The 24,346-nt window shown below is 45.9% G+C and overlaps 1 protein-coding gene across 1 annotated transcript in view; it reads right to left on the bottom strand.

The window, feature by feature from the left end:
- The window catches only part of PLD1 (phospholipase D1), a 452,191-nt gene that overhangs the window by 407,367 nt on the left and 20,478 nt on the right, over positions 1 to 24,346 (bottom strand). The window lies entirely within an intron of this gene.

Genomic DNA, 24,346 nt, shown 5'->3' with positions numbered 1-24,346 from the left:
TTTTTTTTTTTTTTTTTGCGGTCGCCGGTAAACAGTTAATTACCGGCGATCGCAAAACAGGGGTCGGTAAAACCGACCCCGATCATGTTCTTTGGGGTCTCGGCTACCCCCGGCAGCCGAGACCCCAAAAGATTCTCCTGGTGCCGGCCAGCGGGCGCACTGCGCATGCGCCCGCCATTTTGAAGATGGCGGCGCCCACCGGGAGCCACGAGGAGCACCGGGGGAGATAGGTGAGTATCGGGGGGCTATCTGGGACCCCTTTTCTCTGTCCTCTGATGTGCGATCACATCGGAGGACAGAGAAATTAAAAAGAGATCGCGTTTTTTTTTTTTTGCGATCGCCGGTAAACGGTTAATTACCAGCGATTACCAGCGATCGCAAATGCGGGGTCGGTAAAAAAAACCCCGAATCATGTTCTCTGGGGTCTCGGCTACCCCCGGCAGCCGAGACCCTGGAGAAAATCCGACTCTGGGGGGCGCTATTTACTTTTTCCACAGCGCCGTTAATTAACGGCGCTGTGATTTAAGTACCCTTAGTGGCCGCCGTTAAAAGGCGTATCGGCGGTCGCTAAGGGGTTAAATCACTCATAAACATACAATCTGTCTGCTGAAAAAAACTGATGGAAAAGTTATAGCATATGTCTCATGTTCCAGAAAACTTGCATAAATTCAACTGAACCAGTCAGGGCTCACTCAGACGTCCGTGCGAATTGACATGGACTTTAATGCACGGATTGGCCACGGGCCTCCCAATCGATGCATGTATATCTTTGACAATGTCATGCTTGGACCAATTTGCACAGACATCTGCATGAGCCCTTAAAAGGTGGCAGCTATTTTTCCTTTTTTTTTTTTGTTAGCCATCTCTGCCTTCCAAGAGCCATACATATTTTATTTTTTGCACACAGTCATATGAGGCTTGATTTTTCACAATAAAGTTTGTTTAAAGGTTCTATATCGTTTACAGTTTAATGCACTGGAAAACGAAAAAAAAAATATTTGTGGGATGGAATAATAATAAAAAAGCAATGCCACCATTGTTTTTGGGCTTTGTGTTTACAAAAGATATGTTATCGGAAACCTGTCCATAGCATCAACCCTAGAAAGCAGTCTATATGGGCATGTAGGTTATAGAATGCTGAATAAATGGATACCATGACATCTGTCATATGATGTATTATTCCACAGAAATCTATGTTTTTCTTACATGTAAATGGGCCGGACACTGATCTGCATGAGAATCTGCCTCCAGAAATCATTTTAAATGAAAGGAGGCGTTACCAGTGTGATGTGTAAGGGCAGGGTCCTCCCCCCTCTGTACCAGTCTGTCATTGCTAGTTTCTTTACTTTAAGTGAGATCTGTAATTTGTATGTAACCCTTTCTCATGTACAGCACCATGGAATCAATGGTGCTATATAAATAATAATAACTTGAAATAATAATGTGTAATGGCTGCTCTCACTGCATGTGTGTGATTATACCTGACACAGATATGCAGGATAGAAGATGAAGGGTACCCAGAGGCTGGCTGGCACTTTTCAGCCTGGGGGGTAATCACAAGGCAGTGGCCCTCGAGTTGCAGTCGCCCACCTTTGGCCTACTTATTGCTGGCTGCTGCATTAGAGCAACAGAGATAACAGACTTTAAAAACAGGCTGGCACATAGATATATAAATAGAATGGAGCTTGCTGCATAGATATGGGAGCAGAACCAAGCTTACTGCCTACATAGATAGTGTAACATAAGCAAGCTGACTACATAGACACAAGAAGGATGGATTACTATGTAGAAAAGAGAGCAAAACCGACCTTACTAGAGAGATATAGGAGCAGAACTGAGCTTACTAAAGAGATATGGAAGCAGAACCGAGCTTACTACAGAGACATAGAAGCAGAACAGAGCTTACTAAAGTGATATTGGAGAGGAACTGAGCTTACTACTACAGAGATAAGGAAGCAGAACTGAGCTTACTACAGAGATATGGGAGCAGAACTGAGCTTACTAAAGAAATAAGGGAGCAGAACAAAGCTTACTACAGAAATAATGGAGCAGAACAGAGTTTATTACAGAGATAAGGGAGCAGAACAGAGCTTACTACAGAGATAAGGAAGCATAACTGAGCTTACTACAGAGATGAAGGAGCAGAACCAAGCTTACTACAGAGATAAGGGAGCAGAACAGAGCTTACTACAGAGATGAGGGAGCAGAACCAAGCTTACTACACAGATAAGGGAGCAGAACTGAACTTACTACAGAGATATGGGAGCAGAACAGAGCTTACTACAGATGTAAGGGAGCAGAACCGAGCTTACTACAGTGTTGTGGCAGCAGAGCCAAGCTTACTACAGAGCTATGGAAGAAAACCGAGCTTACCACAAAGATATGGGAGCAGAACCAAGCTTACTAAGTCTACTACATAGATACAGAACAGAACCAAGCTTATGGCATGCATATGGTACCAGAATCTAGATTACTACATTGATACAGTACCAGAACCAAGCTTACTGCTTAGATATGGTACCATAACTGAGCTTACTTACAAATATACATGTATCTCTAGAAACACTGACAAGTAAACACACAGTACAGCAGGGACATTGCTAGGGTTCTAAAAGATCAGGGGTCATAGCCCCAAAGTGAATGTCTCATCTAGCCCCCTATAGCCATTTAAAAGAGCATCTATACATATATAATTACAGTATACCACTGTTGCTAACCAAAAACATACAAGGCAAAGACCAATATAAATCAAAATTACTATAAAAGACCAAAACAATAAAACTACTCAATGTCCACCACCATCACCACTACACAGTGAATACATAATATGGCCATTACCTTTACATAACAAAACACTATACAGAGACCAATGACACCACCATACACCTTGTACTACATAATGACAAACAAAATTAGCTGGTACTAAATAAAAAAAATAAAAAAAAGACAGCAATATTACCACCTTACTATAACTGTATATTGGTAGATACCAGTCCCGCAGAACATACACGAGTACAGTACAGTTATATATAGTGACTTACAGCTGACAATCTTTCTGATTTGGGTCACTCACTTTTCCCTTTTTTTCCATCTCGCCAATACCTCCATTACCACTTCTCCAGCCACAACTTGTCTGCACAGATTACAACAAAAACACATTTTACTTCTCACATTTCTAGTGATGTCTCCTATTCCCAACCTACAAAAACTCCCCACTCTGCATGCACCCGAGGCATAGAATACTGACCGCAATATTTAATAAACTGTGTCATTACTATGATTACTCCCTCCCCTAAAAATTAAAGTGTCCCATAGAAAGTATTAATACCCCCAGTGTGCAAAGGCCTGTATGCTTCTTTGAAGGATATAATATCCCATGTGCCCCCTTCCAGCAACAAATACCCTTGAGTGTCCATTTCAAGTCAATGTCCCCACCCAAAAAAGTACTGGAATCTGAGTGCCCCTATAAAAACTATTAATGTCCCCATTTACAACAAATAATGTCCTGAGTGCCCACACAGCTCTGCATATACAGAATGATGTTCTTACAGCCCCCAATACACAATATGGTGGTCCTCAAAGCCCTTTATTATAAATTGGGGACCTCATAGCTTGCCATATAGTAAAATGGCTACATAGCCCCTATATGTGATGTCCCCACTGCCCAGTATATATAGTATGATGGGCCCCACTGCCCCGTACATAGTATCATTGTTCCCAGTGCCCCTATATATGGCCCCAGTTCCCCCATATATAGTAGGATGGTCCCAGTTCCCCCCATGTAAGCAACAGAAAAACTGACTGAAACAATGAGAACTAGTCTGAATAGGTGCATACATACCAAAAAACGACATACCGTATATACTCGAGTATAAGCTGAGATTTTCAGCCCAAATTTTTGGTCTGAAAGTGCCCCTCTCAGCTTATACTCGAGTCACAGTGGGTGGCAGGGTCGGCGGGTGAGGGGGAGAGGGCGCTGAGGCATACTTACCTAGTCCTGGCGATCCTGGCGCTCCCCCTGCTGTCCCACGGTCTTCGGGTGCTGCAGCTCTTCCCCTCTTCAGCGGTCACGTGGGACCGCTCATTAGAAAAATGAATATGGGCTCCACTCCCATAGGGGTGGAGCCACATATTCATTTCTCTAATCAGCGGTAACGGTGACTGCTGATAAAGAGGCTGCGGCACCGAAGACCAGCTGTCCGGGGGAAGGAACGGGACGCCGGGAGCAGGTAAGTATGTCATATTTACCTATCTCCGTTCCACACGCCGGGCGTCGCTCCATCTTCCCGACGCCGTTCCATGTTCCCGGCGTCTCTGCACACTGACTGTGCAGGTCAGAGGGCGCGATGACGCATATAGTGTGCGCGCCGCCCTCTGCCTGATCAGTCAGTGCGGAGAGACACCGGGACCGGACGCTGAGGAGCTGCAAGCAAGAGAGGTGAGTATGGCATTTTTTTTTATTGCAGCAGCAAAGGCACAGCTTTCTATGGCACAGCTATGGGGCAATAATGAACGGTGCAGAGCAGAATATGGTACAGCTATGGGGCAATAATGAACGGTGCAGAGCACTTTATTGCACAGCTATGGGGCAATAATGAACGGTGCAGAGCACTATATGGCACAGCTATGGGGCAATACTGAACGGCGCAGAGCACTATATGGCACAGCTATGGGGCAATAATGAACGGTGCAGAGCACTATATGGCACAGCTATGGGGCAATAATGAACGGTGCAGAGCACTATATGGCACAGCTATGGGGCAATAATGAACGGTGCAGAGCACTATATGGCACAGCTATGGGGCAATAATGAACGGTGCAGAGCACTATATGGCACAGCTATGGGGCAATAATGAACGGTGCAGAGCATTGTATATGGGGCACAGATTTATATGGAGCATCTATGGGGCAATATTGAACTGTATGGAGCATTATATGGGGCTCCTGATTCAATATGGATATTCAAAAACACAACCTACTGATGTCTCAATTAATTTTACTTTTATTGGTATCCATTTTTATTTTTTACATTAACCGGTAGCTGCTCCATTTTCCACCCTAGGCTTATACTCGAGTCAATAAGTTTTCCCAGTTTTTTGTGGCAAAATTAGGGGGGTCGGCTTATACTCGAGTATATACGGTATATCAAAATATGAAAAATGGTTGCACTCAATAGTGTTAAAGCATGTCAATGTGAAATACATCAAGTGTGAATAGCAAAATGGCTTTTGAAATTTAGGAAAAGTACACGAGACACTTAGCACAAAATATGGCCAAATAATGTGAGCCCATCCACCATCATCAAGGTAATCTCATGAATCGGATGGGTCCCTGACCTACTGTAACTGCCCAGTGTGAACACTTACCTATGGCTAATCTCTGAATCTATGGGTGAATATAAACACCCCTCTTGGTAAAGCCTATATTTATGGGTCGGTCGGGACCTGATGTGATCAGATGTAATTAAAATCACTGCATGGTGAAGGGTGGAGAAAGGCTCATTCAGAGACGAAACGTCGCCCAGACAAGTGGGTTGATTAAAATCCTGCACGTCTAACACTGAAATGATGGAGTGCTGCCTTTTTTGAAAAAATAAATTAAAATTATAATTGTGTGTGTGTGTGTGTGTGTTGTGATGCAGTGACCCCGGTGACAGCTAGGGGGCGCTGTGAGTGCTCTTTGGGATGTGCATGGAGGCATATCTATTGCGATAATCGTGGTGAAACAGTGACTGGCTGTGTTGTGAATGGCCGATATGTGTCGCAGAGGGAGTCTGCGTAGTAAGTCTGATGCAATGTTGTTGTTCTGGGACCTGTAGTCCCTCAAGTGTGTAAATCCGGCATTGTGGTGAATGGCCGATATATGTGTCGCAGAGGAGGGGACTCTGCGCTGCCAGTCTGAAGTTTGGTTGGTGTGCTGGGACCTCTAGTCCCACAAGTAAATGTATAAGTTCTAATGGGAGATTGGCAGGGCTAGTCATGAGAGATGGGCGGGTCAGACTAGCCACACACACCCACACTCCCACCCAGGGGAGTTGTTCAAGGTATATAATGTGACCAGGGTGTGGGTCACAAGGCCCCTGTGTATGGGTTTTTCCTGTGTATGGTCCCATGTGGTTCCACTGGAAGGTCCTGGAGAGACTGTGTGTTGGGAGGTCTTGGGAGTAGGACCGGATCCCTGAATAGCACACTGAACCACCTGTGTTGGACGAGGTCCTGAATAGCACATGGTGGGGCTTTGGACCTGGTGAGCCGGGTGTGTTGAATTTCCTGGGAGTAGGAGTTCTGAAGAGCACACGGTGGGGCTTTGGACTTGAGGGTGGCCTGGGGTGTTGGACGAGGTCCTGAATAGCACCTGGACAGGTCACATGTGCGGTTCATGTGGGGAAGCATCCGTCCTTCGGTGGGTCTGGACTGACTAAGATATGCTGCAAAGGCAAGTTGGTGATTCATGTGAGGCAGCTTTCCCAGAGGACTGACAAGGAGTCAGCAGGTGGAGCAGGAGCTCCCGTCAGGTACTTGTACAGACTGTTGGTACTTGTGAAATGAACTGTGTGGTAACCCACGGCAACTGGTCAGGGGAGGACCAGCGTGTTTAGTTGCTGCAAACCTGTAATGTCGTATGTTGGTGCCTGTTGTGCTCAATGGACATTGGTGAAGTGAACGGCGTACGGACACCCATGGTACTGGGCAAAGTGAGAGGCCCAGCATGTTTAGTGTCCGTGAAACAAAGCCGTAAAAGCCGTATATGAAGTGTGCAATATAAAGTTGCAAGTTAATATCACCAGTTGGTGCCTATTGTGTTCGATGGAATGTATAATATGGACTGTGCATAACCCGGTTTATGACTTTTAATAAACCGCATGGACTGTTTTGTTTTCAAAAACCGTGCCTGACTACGTTAATCCCGTGCCAAGCGAGTGTCCCCCAATACACTTTGTGAGAGCAATCTTACAGTGTATACACACAAACACACACTATGTATATATGTACACATACATATACACATATATATAACGGAACGGCATCCAATTATACCTCAACTTCGTGCAAAGCTTTTCCAACCAACAGTCCAAAAGCCTCCAATGATACTATCTACTATATAATTGTCTAAGGGTCACTTCTGTCTGTCTGTCTGTCCGTCCTTCTGTCACGGTTATTCATTCGCTGACTGGTCTCGCCAGCTGCCTGTCATGGCTGCCGGGACCAATCAGCGACGGGCACAGTCCGGAAGAAAATGGCCACTCCTTACTCCCCGCAGTCAGTGCCTGTCGCCCGCATAGTCCCCTCCGGTCACCGCTAACACAGGGTTAATGCCGGCGGTAACGGACCGCGTTATGACGCGGGTAACGCACTGCGTTACCGCCGCTATTAACCCTGTGTGTCCCCAACTTTTTACTATTGACGCTGCCTATGCGGCATCAATAGTAAAAAATGTAATGTTAAAAATAATTAAAAAAAAAATAAACCTGCTATACTCACCCTCTGTAGTCCGCTGAGCCGCTCCCGCTGGCCGCCATCTTCCGCTGCAGTTTCCGGTGGCAAAGATGGTATGGCAGAAGGACCTGCCATGACGTCACGGTCATGTGACCGCGACGTAATCACAGGCCCTGCGCGCCTGCGTGACTAGGACCTGCCATGACGTCACGGTCATGTGACGTCATCACAGGCCCTGCGCTTGAAAGACCTGCCATGACGTCACGGTCATGTGACCGTGACATCACAGGTCCTGCGCCCATACCAACGCTGGGACCGGAAGCTGCCGTGGACTACAAGGGGCCTTCGGAAAGGTGAGTGTATGTTTATTTTTTATTTTTTCACCTGTGACAAACCTGGCTGGGCAATATGCTACGTAGCTGGGCAATATACTACGTGACTGGCCAATATACTACGTGGCTCTGTGCTATATACTACCTAGCTGTGCAATATACTATGTGGCTCTGTGCTGTATACCACGTCACTCGGCAATATACTACAGTACAGACCAAAAGTTTGGACACACCTTATCATTTAAAGATTTTTCTGTATTTTCATGACTATGAAAATTGTACATTCACACTGAAGGCATCAAAACTATGAATTAACACATGGGGAATTATATACTTAACAAAAAAGTGTGAAACAACTGAAATTATGTCTTAGATTCTAGGTTCTTCAAAGTAGCCACCTTTTGCTTTGATGACTTCTTTGCACACTCTTGGCATTCTCTTGATGAGCTTCGAGAGGTAGTCACCGGAAATGGTCTTCCAACAATGTTGGAATGTTAATGTTATGTTATGTTGATGTTGGATAACTATGTCCCAAGAAGTCTTAGATAATTACACGCATGAAAGAAAACAGAAATTATTAAACACTTGCAGAAACCAGGATATGCAACACTTCCTCCACTCCTACGTCCCAGAGGATTGCCTTTTAATAGGAAGAAATAACAATGGATTGTATAAAAGAGATCTGTTTATAACAATTCGTTCCATAGGGTGTTGTGTTCTCCAACGGTGAGCTTCCTCCAGAAGGAAATAGAATGTCATACCTGAGCCCATCCAACACACAATGAAATATATGCTTTTTTAAAGTCAAGCTCCGCATTGGAGCCTTTCTTAATCAGAGTCTGCACTCCCAAAACACTAATTCAGCCACTTTAAAATGTAAATAGGGGAACTGGCCGCTAGTTGTGTAGTTAAGAAATAAATAAATCACTTTTAACCCCTTAGTGACAGAGCCAATTTGGTACTTAATGACCAGGCCAATTTTTGCAATTCTGACCACTGTCACTTTATGAGGTTATAACTCTGGAACGCTTCAACGGATCCCGCTGATTCTGAGATTGTTTTTTCGTGACATATTGTACTTCATGTTAGTGGTAACATTTCTTCGATATTACTTGCGATTATTTATGAAAAAAACGGAAATATGGCTAAAATTTTGCAATTTTCAAACTTTGTATTTTTATGCCCTTAAATCAGAGAGATATTGCATGAAAAATAGTTAATAAATAACATTTCCCACATGTCTACTTTACATCAGCACAATTTTGGAAACAAAATTTTTTTTTGTTAGGGAGTTATAAGTGTTAAAAGTTGACCAGCAATTTCTCATTTTTACAACACCATTTTTTTTTAGGGACCACATCACATTTGAAGTCATTTTGAGGGGTCTATATGATAGAAAATAATGAAGTGTGACACCATTCTAAAAACTACACCCCTCAAGGTTCTCAAAACCACATTCAAGAAGTTTATTAACCCTTTACGTGCTTCACAGGAACTGAAACAATGTGGAAGGAAAAAATGAACATTTAACTTTTTTTTGCAAACATCTTAATTCAGAACCATTTTTTTTATTTTCACAAGTGTAAAAACAGAAATGTAACCATAAATTTTGTTATGCAATTTCTCCTGAATACGCCAATACCCCATATGTGGGGGTAAACCACTGTTAGGGCGCACCGCAGAACTTAGAAGTGAAGGAGCGCCGTTTGCCTTTTTCAATGCAGAATTGGCTGGAATTGAGATCGGACACCATGTCACATTTAGAGAGCCCCTGATGTACCTAAACAGTGGAAACTCCCCACAAGTGACACCATTTTGGAAACTAGACCCCTTAAGGAACTTATCTAGATGTGTGGTGAGCACTTTGAACCCCCAAGTGCTTCACAGAAGTTTATAACGTAGAGCCGTGAAAATAAAAAATCGCTTTTGTTTACACAAAAATGATCTTTTCGCCCACAAATTCTTATTTTCACAAGGGTAACAGGAGAAATTAGACCACAAAAGTTGTTGTGCAATTTCTCCTGAGTACGCTGATACCCAATATGTGGGGTTAAACAACTGTTAGGGCGCACCGCAGAACTTGGAAGAGAAGGAGTGGCGTTTTACTTTTTCAATGTAGAATTGGCTGGAATTGAGATCGGACGCCATGTCGCGTTTGAAGAGCCCCTGATGTGCCTGAACAGTAGAAATCCCCCACAAGTGACCCCATTTTGGAAACTAGACCCCCCATGGAACTTATCTAGATGTGTGGTGAGAACCTTGAATGCCCAAGTGCTTCACAGAAGTTTATAATGCAGAGCCGTGAAAATAAAAAATATTTTTTTTTTCCACAAAAAAGATTTTTTAGCCACCAAATTTTTATTTTCACAAGGGTAACAAGAGAAATTGGACCCCAAAAGTTGTTGTCCAATTTGTCCTGAGTATGCTGGTACCCCATATGTGGGGGTAAACCACTGTTTGGGCGCACGGCAGAGCTCGGAAGGAAGGAGCGCCGTTTTGGAATGCAGATTTTGATAGAATGGTCTGCGGGTATTATGTTGCGTTTGCAGAGCCCCTGATGTACCTAACCAGTAGAAACCCTCCACAAGTGACCCCATTTTGGAAACTAGACCCCCCAAGGAACTTATCTAGATGTGTGGTGAGAACTTTGAATGCCCAAGTGCTTCACAGAAGTTTAGAATGCAGAGTCGTGAAAATAAAAAATATTTTTTTTTCCACAAAAAAGATATTGTAGCCCCCAAGTTTTTATTTTCACAAGGGTAACAGGAGAAATTGGACTGCAATAGTTGTTGTCCAATTTATCCCGAGTACGCTGATGCGCCATATGTGGGGGTAAACCACTGTTTGGGCGCACGGCAGAGCTCAGAAGGGAGGGAGCACCATTTGACTTTTTGAGCGCAAAATTGGCTGTCGTGTTTGGAGACCCCCTGATGTACCTAAACAGTGGAAACCCCCCAATTCTAGCTCCAACCCTAACCCCAACACACTCCTAACCCTAATCCCAATCTCATCCATAATCCTAATCACTAACCCTAACCATAATCACAACCCTTACCCCAAAACAACCCTAATGTCAACCCTAACCATAACCCTAATCAAAACCCTAAATCCAACACACCCCTAATCTTAATCTCAACCCTAACCTCAAACCTAACCCTAATCCCAATACACCCCTAATCACAACCCTAACCTTAACCCTAATCCCAAACCTAACCCTAATCCCAAGCGTAACCCTAATGCCAACCCTAACCCTAATACCAACCCTAATCCAAACCCTAACCCTAATCCCAGCTCTAACCCTAACTTTAGCCCCAACCCTAGCCCTAACTTTAGCCCTAGGGCTACTTTCACAATTGCGTCGTTTGGCATTCCGTCGCAATCCGTCGTTTTGGACAAGAAACGGATCCTGCAAATGTGCCCGCAGGATGCGTTTTTTGCCCATAGACTTGTATTGCCGACGGATCGTGACGGATGGCCACACGTCGCGTCCGTCGTGCACTGGATCAGTTGTGTTTTGGCGGAGCGTCGGCACAAAAAAACGTTCAATGAAACGTTTTTTTGTACGTCGCAGCCGCCATTTCTGACCGCGCATGCGTGGCCGTAACTCCACCCCCTCCTCCCCAGGACATAGATTGGGCAGCGGATGTGTTGAAAAACTACAGCTGCTGCCCACGTTGTGCACAATTTTCACAACGTGCGTCGGTATGTCGGGCCGACGCATTGCGACGGCCCCGTACCGACGTAAGTGTGAAAGAAGCCTAACCCTAAGTTTAGCCCCAACCCTAACCCTAAATTTAGCCCCAACCCTAACCCTAAATTTAGCCCTAACCCTACCCCTAACCTAACCCTACCCCTAACCCTACCCCTAACCTAACCCTACCCCTAACCTAACCCTAACCTAACCCTACCCCTAACCCTAACCCTAACCTAACCCTACCCCTAACCCTACCCCTAACCCTACCCCTAACCCTAATTTTAGCCCCAACTGCTGTTCTCCTGCCGGCCGGCAGATGGAGACAGATGGCGGGCGCACTGGGCATGCGTCCGCCATGTTCTGCTGCCGGCGGCCAGGAGGAGCAGCAAGAGGATCCAGGGACCTAGGTGAGTATGCTAGGGTCCCCGAATCCCCCTATTTCTCTGTCCTCTGATGTGCGATCACATCAGAGGACAGAGAATTACACTTTACTTTTTTTTTTTTTTTTTGCGGTCGCCGGTAAACAGTTAATTACCGGCGATCGCAAAACAGGGGTCGGTAATACCGACCCCGATCGTGCTCTTTGGGGTCTCGGCTACCCCCGGCAGCCGAGACCCCAAAGATTCTCCCGGTGCCGGCCGGCGGGCGCACTGCGCATGCGCCCGCCATTTTGAAGATGGCGGCGCCCACCGGGAGACACGAGGAGCATCGGGGGAGCTAGGTGAGTATTGGGGGGCCACCTGGGACCCCTTTTCTCTGTCCTCCGATGTGCGATCACATCGGAGGACAGAGAAATTAAAAAGAGATCGCTTTTTTTTTTTTTTTGCGATCGCCGGTAAACTGTTAATTACCGGCGATCGCAAATGCGGGGTGGGTTAAAAACCCCCCGAATCATGTTCTCTGGGGTCTCGGCTACCCTCGGCAGCCGAGACCCCGGAGAAAATCGGCCTCTGGGGGGCGCTATGGACTTTTTCCACAGCGCCGTTAATTAACGGCGCTGTGGTTTAAGTACCCTTAGCGGCCGCCGTTAAAAGGCGTATCGGCGGTCGCTAAGGGGTTAATCTACGGTATATGCAAATGAGAGCGCTGAGGTGCACCATCAGTCTTTGGTCAATGTGTCCGTTTTCACCTTTCTGTTTTAGGATTTTCTTGTGTGCAAAAAAACATGTCTTTTTTTTTTTTCTTTGAGGACACAAAAAAACCACGAAAATATTAAAAGCTTTGTAGATTATAATGTATCTATTGTTCTATCTATGAAATACACTATAGCGCTTACATGAACACAATTCACCCCATCCTCTCACCTGCTGGGACCTCCATCATTTGTAATCTGTGGAGAAACCTAGAAGCAAAGCTGGTCATACCCATGAGATCGCTGTCAGACAAACGATGCTTCTGCTGATTGTTCGACCAGCAGCCACCTTGGCCAACAGCCATCTCAGCCAGCTCTCCCGTGCACTACATAGCATCGCTCATTCGGCTAAGCACTGCTGTGTTTTCTATGAGAGAGCCACTGATAGTTGTTTAATGGTTGCAGGTAGAAAAGTGTCTATCAGTCAGTTACATCCTAAACAATTATTGATCTTTTAACAACCAGCTGGGTACTTTCATGTACATAGAATGATCGTTATTACAAACATTCAGTGCTCGAAGACCATCATTGTTCTCAGCAGCACACCTCCTGTTTACACAGGACAATGTGTTGCCGAGAACTATAATTTCTAAGCAAGCAAACAAACAAAACAAAAATTATCGGCAGCGTCTTTACACTGCACGATTATTGGGAAACAAGAATTCCTAGCAATGCTCATTCTGATCACCATCCAGTGTAAACGTTTAGGGTATGTGCATATGTTGCAGATTTGCCTGTGGAATTTTCTGCGCAGATTCTACTCTTGGCAGAAAACGCAGGTAAAAATCCACGCGAGTTTAAAGCGTTTTTGATGTTTATTTTCATGCGGATTTCTATGCGTTTTTGTAGGTTAAATAAAAATCTATTAAAAAAAAAAAGAATTGTGATGTCATTTCCTTGGTCCAACCTCTTTTACATATTCCACTGAAGAATAATGTTTACACACCCAGATTCATACATCTATAGGTAGATCGATAGATAACGCCAAGCCCGATGTTTAGTAATAAACATAATAAAGTGGTACATAAAAAGTTAAATAAAGACACACACACAAAATCTGCGTTAGGCTGAGATCACACTTGCGAGAAACTCACACGAGTCTTGCACCTCAGTACCCGGCACTTCCGCCGACACTCGGACCGGAGCGTTCAGCTGTACAGAAATACATGCAGCCGCATACTCTGGTCCCGAGTGCCGGCAGCAGTGCTAGGTACTGAGGTGCGAGACTCGTGTGAGTTTCTCGCAAGTGTGGCCCCGACCTTAAACGCAATATCTGTTTAGTTTAAAAAAAAAAAAATGGCATGGGCTCCCACGCAATTGTCTGCGCCAGAGAGGGAAAGCTAGCGACTGGGGGCCCATGTTTATGGCCTAGGAAGGGGTTAATACCCATGGATCTTCCCGGGCTATGAATATTAGCCCGCAGCTTTATATTTAGCCTTTACTGGCAATTAAAATAAGGGGACCCTGTTATGTTTGCTAATGACAGGTGTTATGAAGGCAATCCAGAAACACCGTGTGCTTAGCGATCAGAGCGCACACAGTGATCTGACAAATACCCAAAAATACAAGAACGAGCTCTGAGACGTGGAAACTCTGTAGACTGCACACCTGATCCTATCCTAAACACAACTAAAAGCGGCTGTGGATTGCGCCTAACAACTACCTAGGCAACTCGGCACAGCCTAAGAAACTAGCTAGCCTGAAGATAGAAAAATAGGCCTGACTTGCCCCAGAGAAATTCCCCAAAGGAAAAGGCAGCCCCCCACATATAATGACTGTGAGTAAGATGAAAAGACAAAACGTAGGGATGAAATAGATTCAGCAAAGTGGGGCCCGATATTCTAGGACAGAGCGAGGACAGTAAAGCGAACTTTGCAGTCTACAAAAAAACCCTAAAGCAAAACCACGCAAAGGGGGCAAAAAAAACCCACCGTGCCGAACTAACGGCACGGCGGTACACCCTTTGCGTCTCAGAGCTTCCAGCAAAACAAAAGACAAACTGGACAGAAAAAAAGCAACAAAAAAGCAAAAAGCACTTAGCTATACAGAGCAGCAGGTCACAGGAACAATCAGGAGAAGCTCAGATCCAACACTGAAACATTGACAAGGAGCAAGGATAGCAGCATCAGGCGGAGTTAAGTAATGAAGCAGTTAACGAGCTCACCAGAACACCTGAGGGAGGAAGCTCAGAAGCTGCAGTACCACTTGTGACCACAGGAGTGAATTCATCCACAGAATTCACAACAGTATCCCCCCCTTGAGGAGGAGTCACCGAACCCTCACCAGAGCCCCCAGGCCGACCAGGATGAGCCGCATGAAAGGCACGAACAAGATCGGAAGCATGAACATCAGAGGCAAAAACCCAGGAATTATCTTCCTGAGCATAACCCTTCCATTTAACCAGATACTGGAGTTTCCGTCTAGAAACACGAGAATCCAAAATCTTCTCCACAATATACTCCAATTCCCCCTCCACCAAAACCGGGGCAGGAGGCTCAACAGATGGAACCATAGGTGCCACGTATCTCCGCAACAACGACCTATGGAATACATTATGTATGGAAAAGGAGTCTGGGAGGGTTAAACGAAAAGACACAGGATTGAGAACCTCAGAAATCCTATACGGACCAATAAAACGAGGTTTAAATTTAGGAGAGGAAACCTTCATAGGAATATGACGAGAAGATAACCAAACCAGATCCCCAACACGAAGTCGGGGACCCACACGGCGTCTGCGATTAGCGAAAAGTTGAGCTTTCTCCTGGGACAAGATCAAATTGTCCACTACCTGAGTCCAGATCTGCTGCAACCTATCCACCACAGAATCCACACCAGGACAGTCCGAAGACTCAACCTGTCCTGAAGAGAAACGAGGATGGAACCCAGAATTGCAAAAAAATGGAGAAACCAAGGTAGCCGAGCTGGCCCGATTATTAAGGGCGAACTCAGCCAACGGCAAAAAGGACACCCAATCATCCTGGTCTGCAGAAACAAAACATCTCAGATATGTTTCCAAGGTCTGATTGGTTCGTTCGGTCTGGCCATTAGTCTGAGGATGGAAAGCCGAGGAAAAGGATAGGTCAATGCCCATCCTACCACAAAAGGCTCGCCAAAACCTTGAAACAAACTGGGAACCTCTGTCAGAAACAATATTCTCAGGAATGCCATGCAACCGAACCACATGCTGAAAGAACAAAGGTACCAAATCAGAGGAGGAAGGCAATTTAGCCAAGGGCACCAGATGGACCATTTTAGAAAAGCGATCACAGACCACCCAAATGACTGACATCTTTTGAGAAACGGGAAGGTCAGAAATGAAATCCATCGAAATATGTGTCCAAGGCCTCTTTGGGACCGGCAAGGGCAAAAGCAACCCACTGGCACGAGAACAGCAGGGCTTAGCCCTAGCACAAATCCCACAGGACTGCACAAAAGTACGTACATCCCGTGACAGAGATGGCCACCAGAAGGATCTAGCCACTAACTCTCTGGTACCAAAGATTCCAGGATGACCAGCCAACACCGAACAATGAAGTTCAGAGATAAGTTTATTAGTCCACCTATCAGGGACGAACAGTTTCTCTGCTGGACAACGATCAGGTTTATTCGCCTGAAATTTTTGCAGCACCCGCCGCAAATCAGGGGAGATGGCAGACACAATGACTCCTTCCTTGAGGATACCCGCTGGCTCAGATAAACCCGGAGAGTCGGGCACAAAACTCCTAGACAGAGCATCCGCCTTCCCATTTTTAGAGCCCGGAAGGTACGAAATCACAAAGTCGAAGCGGGCAAAAAATAACGACCAACGGGCCTGTCTAGGATTCAAGCGCTTGGCAGACTCGAGATAAGTCAAGTTCTTATGATCAGTCAATACCACCACGCGATGCTTAGCTCCTTCAAGCCAATGACGCCACTCCTCGAATGCCCACTTCATGGCCAGCAACTCTCAATTGCCCACATCATAATTACGCTCAGCGGGCGAAAACTTCCTGGAAAAGAAAGCACATGGTTTCATCACTGAGCAATCAGAACCTCTCTGTGACAAAACCGCCCCTGCTCCAATCTCAGAAGCATCAACCTCGACCTGGAACGGAAGAGAAACATCTGGCTGACACAACACAGGGGCAGAACAAAAACGACGCTTCAACTCCTGAAAAGCTTCCACAGCAGCAGAAGACCAATTAACCAAATCAGCACCCTTCTTGGTCAAATCGGTCAATGGTTTGGCAATGCTAGAAAAATTACAGATGAAGCGACGATAAAAATTAGCAAAGCCCAGGAACTTTTGCAGACTTTTCAGAGATGTCGGCTGAATCCAATCCTGGATGGCTTGGACCTTAACTGGATCCATCTCGATAGTAGAAGGGGTAAAGATGAACCCCAAAAATGAAACTTTCTGCACACCGAAGACACTTTGATCCCTTCACAAACAAAGAGTTAGCACGCAGGACCTGAAAAACCATTCTGACCTGCTTCACATGAGACTCCCAATCATCTGAGAAGATCAAAATGTCATCCAAGTAAACAATCAGGAATTTATCCAGATACTCACGGAAGATGTCATGCATTAAAGACTGAAACACAGATGGAGCATTGGCAAGTCCGAACGGCATCACTAGATACTCAAAATGACCCTCGGACGTATTGAATGCAGTTTTCCATTCATCTCCTTGCCTGATTCTCACCAGATTATACGCACCACGAAGATCTATCTTAGTGAACCAACTAGCCCCCTTAATCCGAGCAAACAAGTCAGATAACAATGGCAAGGGATACTGAAATTTAACAGTGATCTTATTAAGAAGGCGGTAATCAATACACGGTCTCAGCGAACCATCCTTCTTGGCTACAAAGAAGAACCCTGCTCCCAGTGGTGATGACGATGGGCGAATATGTCCCTTCTCCAGGGATTCCTTCACATAACTGCGCATAGCGGCGTGTTCGGGCACGGATAAATTAAATAATCGACCTTTAGGGAATTTACTACCAGGAATCAAATTGATAGCACAATCACAATCCCTATGCGGAGGTAGAGCATCGGACTTGGGCTCTTCAAATACATCCTGATAATCAGACAAGAACTCTGGGACCTCAGAAGGGGTGGATGACGAAATCGACAAAAATGGAACATCACCATGTACCCCCTGACAACCCCAGCTGGATACCGACATGGAATTCCAATCCAATACTGGATTATGGGTTTGTAGCCATGGCAACCCCAACACGACCACATCATGCAGATTATGCAACACCAGAAAGCGAATAACTTCCTGATGTGCAGGAGCCATGCACATGGTCAGCTGGGCCCAGTATTGAGGTTTATTCTTGGCCAAAGGTGTAGCATCAATTCCTCTCAATGGAATAGGACACCGCAAAGGCTCCAAGAAAAACCCACAACGTTTAGCATAATCCAAATCCATCAGATTCAGGGCAGCGCCCGAATCCACAAACGCCATGACAGAAAACGACGACAAAGAGCATATCAAGGTAATGGACAGAAGGAATTTGGACTGTACAGTACCAATGACGGCAGACCTAGCGGACCGCTTAGTGCGCTTAGGACAATCAGAAATAGCATGAGTGGAATCACCACAGTAGAAACACAGACCATTCAGACGTCTGTATTCCTGCCGTTCAACTCTAGTCATAGTCCTATCGCACTGCATAGGCTCAGGTTTAACCTCAGGCAGTACCGCCAAATGGTGCACAGATTTACGCTCGCGCAAGCGTCGACCGATCTGAATGGCCAAAGACAAAGACTCATTCAAACCAGCAGGCATAGGAAATCCCACCATGACATCCTTAAGAGCCTCAGAGAGACCCTTTCTGAACAAAGCTGCCAGCGCAGATTCATTCCACTGAGTGAGTACTGACCATTTCCTAAATTTCTGACAATATACTTCTATATCATCCTGACCCTGGCACAAAGCCAGCAAATTTTTCTCAGCCTGATCCACTGAATTAGGCTCATCGTACAGCAATCCGAGCGCCAGGAAAAACGCATCGACACTACTCAATGCAGGGTCTCCTGGCGCAAGAGAAAATGCCCAGTCTTGAGGGTCGCCGCGCAAAAAAGAAATAATAATCAAAACCTGTTGAATAGGATTACCAGAAGAATGAGGTTTCAAGGCCAGAAATAGCTTACAATTATTTTTGAAACTTAGAAACTTAGTTCTATCTCCAAAAAACAAATCAGGAATAGGAATTCTTGGTTCTAACATAGATTTCTGATCAATAGTATCTTGAATTTTTTGTACATTTATAACGAGATTATCTATTGAAGAGCACAGACCCTGAATATCCATGTCCACACCTGTGTCCAGAATCACCCAAATGTCTAGAGGAAAAAAAAAAGTGAACACAGAGCAGAAAAAAAAAAAAAAAAAAAATGATGTCAGAACTTTTTCTTTCCCTCTATTGAGAATCATTAGTTGGGCTCCTTGTACTGTTATGTTTGCTAATGACAGGTGTTATGAAGGCAATCCAGAAACACAGTGTGCTTAGCGATCAGAGCGCACACAGAGATCTGACAAATACCCAAAAATACAAGAACGAGCTCTGAGACGTGGAAACTCTGTAGACTGCACACCTGATCCTATCCTAAACACAACTAAAAGCGGCTGTGGATTGCGCCTAACAACTACCTAGGCAACTCGGCACAGCCTAAGAAACTAGCTAGCCTGAAGATAGAAAAATAGGCCTGACTTGCCCCAGAGAAATTCCCCAAAGGAAAAGGCAGCCCCCCACATATAATGACTGTGAGTAAGATGAAAAGACAAAACGTAGGGATGAAATAGATTCAGCAAAGTGGGGCCCGATATTCTAGGACAGAGCGAGGACAGTAAAGCGAACTTTGCAGTCTACAAAAAAACCCTAAAGCAAAACCACGCAAAGGGGGCAAAAAAAAACCACCGTGCCGAACTAACGGCACGGCGGTACACCCTTTGCGTCTCAGAGCTTCCAGCAAAACAAAAGACAAGCTGGACAGAAAAAAAGCAACAAAAAAGCAAAAAGCACTTAGCTATACAGAGCAGCAGGTCACAGGAACAATCAGGAGAAGCTCAGATCCAACACTGAAACATTGACAAGGAGCAAGGATAGCAGCATCAGGCGGAGTTAAGTAATGAAGCAGTTAACGAGCTCACCAGAACACCTGAGGGAGGAAGCTCAGAAGCTGCAGTACCACTTGTGACCACAGGAGTGAATTCAGCCACAGAATTCACAACAGGACCCCCCCCCCCCCCCAAAAAAAAAAAAAATGACGTGGGGTCCCCTTATGATAGCCAGAAAAGGCTATGCAGACAGCTTCAGGCTGATATTAACCCCTTCATGACCCAGCCTATTTTGACCTTAAAGACCTTGCCGTTTTTTGCAATTCTGACCATTGTCCCTTTATGAGGTAATAACTCAGGAACGCTTCAATGGATCCTAGCGGTTCTGAGATTGTTTTTTCGTGACATATTGGGCTTCGTGTTAGTGGTAAATTTAGGCCAATAAATTCTGTGTTTATTTGTGATAAAAACGGAAATTTGGCGAAAATTTTGAAAATTTCGCAATTTTCACATTTTGAATTTTTATTCTGTTAAACCAGAGAGTTATGTGACACAAAATAGTTAATAACATTTCCCACACGTCTACTTTACATCAGCACAATTTTGGAAAGAAAATTTTTTTTTGCAAGGAAGTTATAAGGGTTAAAATTTGACCAGCGATTTCTCATTTTTACAACGAAATTTACAAAACCATTTTTTTTAGGGACCACCTCACATTTGAAGTCAGTTTGAGGGGTCTATATGGCTGAAAATACCCAAAAGTGACATCATTCTAAAAACTGCACCCCTCAAGGTGCACAAAACCACATTCAAGAAGTTTATTAACCCTTCAGGTGCTTCACAGCAGCAGAAGCAACATGGAAGGAAAAAATGAACATTTAACTTTTTAGTCACAAAAATGATTTTTCAGCAACAATTTTTTCATTTTCCCAATGGTAAAAGGAGAAACTGAACGAAAGTTGTTGTCCAATTTGTCCTGAGTACGCTGATACCTCATATGTGGGGGTAAACCACTGTTTGGGCGCACGGCAGGGCTTGGAAGGGAAGGAGCGACATTTGACTTTTTGACTGAAAAATTGGCTGCACTCTTTAGCGGACACCATGTCACGTTTGGAGAGACCCTGTGTGCCTAAACATTGGAGCTCCCCCACAAGTGACCCCATTATGGAAACTAGACGCCCCAAGGAACTTATCTAGATGCATAGTGAGCCCTTTAAACCCCCAGGTGCTTCACAAATTGATCCGTAAAAATGAAAAAGTACTTTTTTTTCACAAAAAATTTATTTTCGCCTAAATTTTTTCATTTTCACATGAGCAATAGGATAAAATGGATCCTAAAATTTGTTGAGCAATTTCTCCCGAGTACACCGATACCTCATATGTGGGGGTAAACCACTGTGTGGGCACACGGCAGGGCTCGGAAGGGAAGGCGCGCCTTTTGACTTTTTGAATGGAAAATTAGCTCCAATTGTTAGCGGACACCATGTCACGTTTGGAGAGCCCCTGTGTGCCTAAACATTGGAGATCCCCCACAAATGACCCCATTTTGGAAACTAGACCCCCAAAGGAACTAATCTAGATGTGTCCGCCGCCACGACCAGGGCCAGCTCCCCCCACCACCGGACCCCGCCCCCCGCTCTATACTCACCTCTCCTGGTTCCTGCGGCGCCGGCAGCTACAGCGTCCTCTGACTCTGCGACGTCTCAGAGCAGAGGGCGCGATGACGTCACTACTGTGCGTGCCGCTCTGCCTCTCTGTCCTGAGCGTCGCAGAGCCGGAGAGACGCTGACTGCACCGGACCTGCGCTAGGAACGGGAGAGGTGAGGATTTTACTTTTTTTTTTTTTTCTTTATGTCTGACTGTCTGGGGCTGGGGCAATGCTGGACACACTGGGGCAATACTGGAGACCATGGGGCAGATTGCTGGACACACTGGGGCAATACATGAGACCATGGGGCAGATTGCTGGACACACTGGGGCAATACATGAGACCATGGGGCAGATTGCTGGACACACTGGGGCAATACAGGAGACCATGGGGCAGATTGCTGGACACACTGGGGCAATACTGGAGACCATGGGGCAGATTGCTGGACACACTGGGGCAATACAGGAGACCATGTGGCAGAATGCTGGACACACTGGGGCAATACATGAGACCATGGGGCAGATTGCTGGACACACTGGGGCAATACATGAGACCATGGGGCAGATTGCTGGACACACTGGGGCAATACAGGAGACCATGGGGCAGATTGCTGGACACACTGGGGCAATACAGGAGACCATGTGGCAGAATGCTGGACACACTGGGGCAATACAGGAGACCATGGGGCAGATTGCTGGACACACTGGGGCAATACTGGAGACCATGGGGCAGAATGCTGGACACACTGGGGCAATACAGGAGACCATGTGGCAGAATGCTGGACACTGGGGCAATACAGGAGACCATGGGGCAGATTGCTGGACACACTGGGGCAATACAGGAGACCATGTGGCAGAATGCTGGACACACTGGGGCAATACAGGAGACCATGGGGCAGATTGCTGGACACACTGGGGCAATACAGGAGACCATGGGGCAGATTGCTGGACACACTGGGGCAATACATGAGACCATGGGGCAGATTGCTGGACACACTGGGGCAATACATGAGACCATGGGGCAGATTGCTGGACACACTGGGGCAATACAGGAGACCATGGGGCAGATTGCTGGACACACTGGGGCAATACAGGAGACCATGTGGCAGAATGCTGGACACACTGGGGCAATACAGGAGACCATGGGGCAGATTGCTGGACACACTGGGGCAATACTGGAGACCATGGGGCAGAATGCTGGACACACTGGGGCAATACAGGAGACCATGTGGCAGAATGCTGGACACTGGGGCAATACAGGAGACCATGGGGCAGATTGCTGGACACACTGGGGCAATACAGGAGACCATGTGGCAGAATGCTGGACACACTGGGGCAATACAGGAGACCATGGGGCAGATTGCTGGACACACTGGGGCAATACAGGAGACCATGGGGCAGATTGCTGGACACACTGGGGCAATACTGGAGACCATGGGGCAGAATGCTGGACACACTGGGGCAATACAGGAGACCATGTGGCAGAATGCTGGACACACTGGGGGTAATATGCTGGACACACTGGGGCAATGCTGGACACTGGGGGTAATATGCTGGACACACTGGGGCAGACTGCTGGACACACTGGGGAAAGGCTGGACACTGGGGCAGATTGCTGGACACACTGGGGGCAGTGCTGGACATACTGGGGCAGATTGCTGGACACACTGGGGGTAATATGCTGGACACACTGGGGCAGATTGCTGGACAACATGGGGGTAATATGCTGGACACACTGGGGCAGATTGCTGGACAACATGGGGGTAATATGCTGGACACACTGGGGGCAGGACTTGAGGCATGGGCAGAATGTAGATACGGGGCATGATTGGAGACACGGGGCAGGATTGGATCATGGGGCAGGACGGATACGATGGAGGCTGGTGGGGCAGGATGTGGAGATCATATGGGGTAGAATGGATACTCATGAGGGCAGGATGCGAGAACATATGGCTGGAGCCAGGAATGAGAAACGGGGCCAGGGTGGGGAATATTATTACCATAGGGGCTAATTAAGGGATATTATTACTGCAGTGATGTATTTATTTTATTTTTTGAGTATACTGTTTTAAATGGGGGGGCGGTCCTGTTACTGTGCAGAGTGACACTATATCACCTTTTTTTCTTCATGTGATGTAATGTAGAAGTTGTGAAAAATTAAGTAATGTGTTCTGCAAGCGGAGCTCGAGATAACTGTGTTATTTCCTGCAGAAACGAGTCCTGGCTGGAAGGAATGATGGCGGTCTGTGCTGGATGAAAGATGAAGGACTTCACCTAGAGACATCACTGGTGAGTCAGTGTTACCTATACACTGACACTATACACTGTATACTATATAGAGGTCCTGTGTATAATGTCACCAGTGATCTCTGTATTACCTCTACACAGACACTGCATACTAAGTACAGATCTCCTGTGAATACTGGCACTTATGGTGATAGTATTGTGGGTTTTTTTTTATTACTGATCAGTATTGTAGTATTCAGTCACTATGTGGTGGTAATATGTGGTCTGGAAATGGTGTTGTGGTATTTGTCCCTTGTATGTAGTATTATTCGGTCACTATGTGGCCTGGTCATGGTGTGGTGGTATTAAGTCACAGTTGTGGCATGTGGGGGTGACACCATTAGGCCCAGTTTAAGTTCTACAAAACAGGAAAACCGTTTTTGGTAACCTTTGTGTGTATTGAGCCGGGGGGGGGGGCGCCAAACTCGGGAACAGCCCCGGGCGGCAAAAGCTCTAGCTACGCCTCTGGTAGAGGGTGATGACCATACTGCCGCTTTACAAATCTGTTCTATCGAGGTGTTAGCCCTTTCCGCCCAGGAAGTGGCTATAGCACGCGTGGAGTGAGCCGTAACACCCTGTGGGGGAACTTGACCAGAAAAAGAATACGAAAGTGAAATAGCCGTACGCAACCACCGTGCAATAGTTGCCTTTGAGGCCTTTTTTCCCCTGTTTGTCCCCTGAAAGGTGACAAAAAGGGCCGATGACTGACGCCAAGATTTTGTGGCCTCTAAGTATTGAAGGAGGCAGCGTCTGACATCGAGACAATG

This window comes from Ranitomeya imitator, chromosome 5 (assembly GCF_032444005.1).
Source record: "Ranitomeya imitator isolate aRanImi1 chromosome 5, aRanImi1.pri, whole genome shotgun sequence".
NCBI classification, from domain to species: Eukaryota; Metazoa; Chordata; class Amphibia; order Anura; family Dendrobatidae; genus Ranitomeya; species Ranitomeya imitator.
The sequence above is the reverse complement of the archived record's forward strand: the minus strand, read 5'-3'. Positions and strand labels throughout refer to the sequence as shown.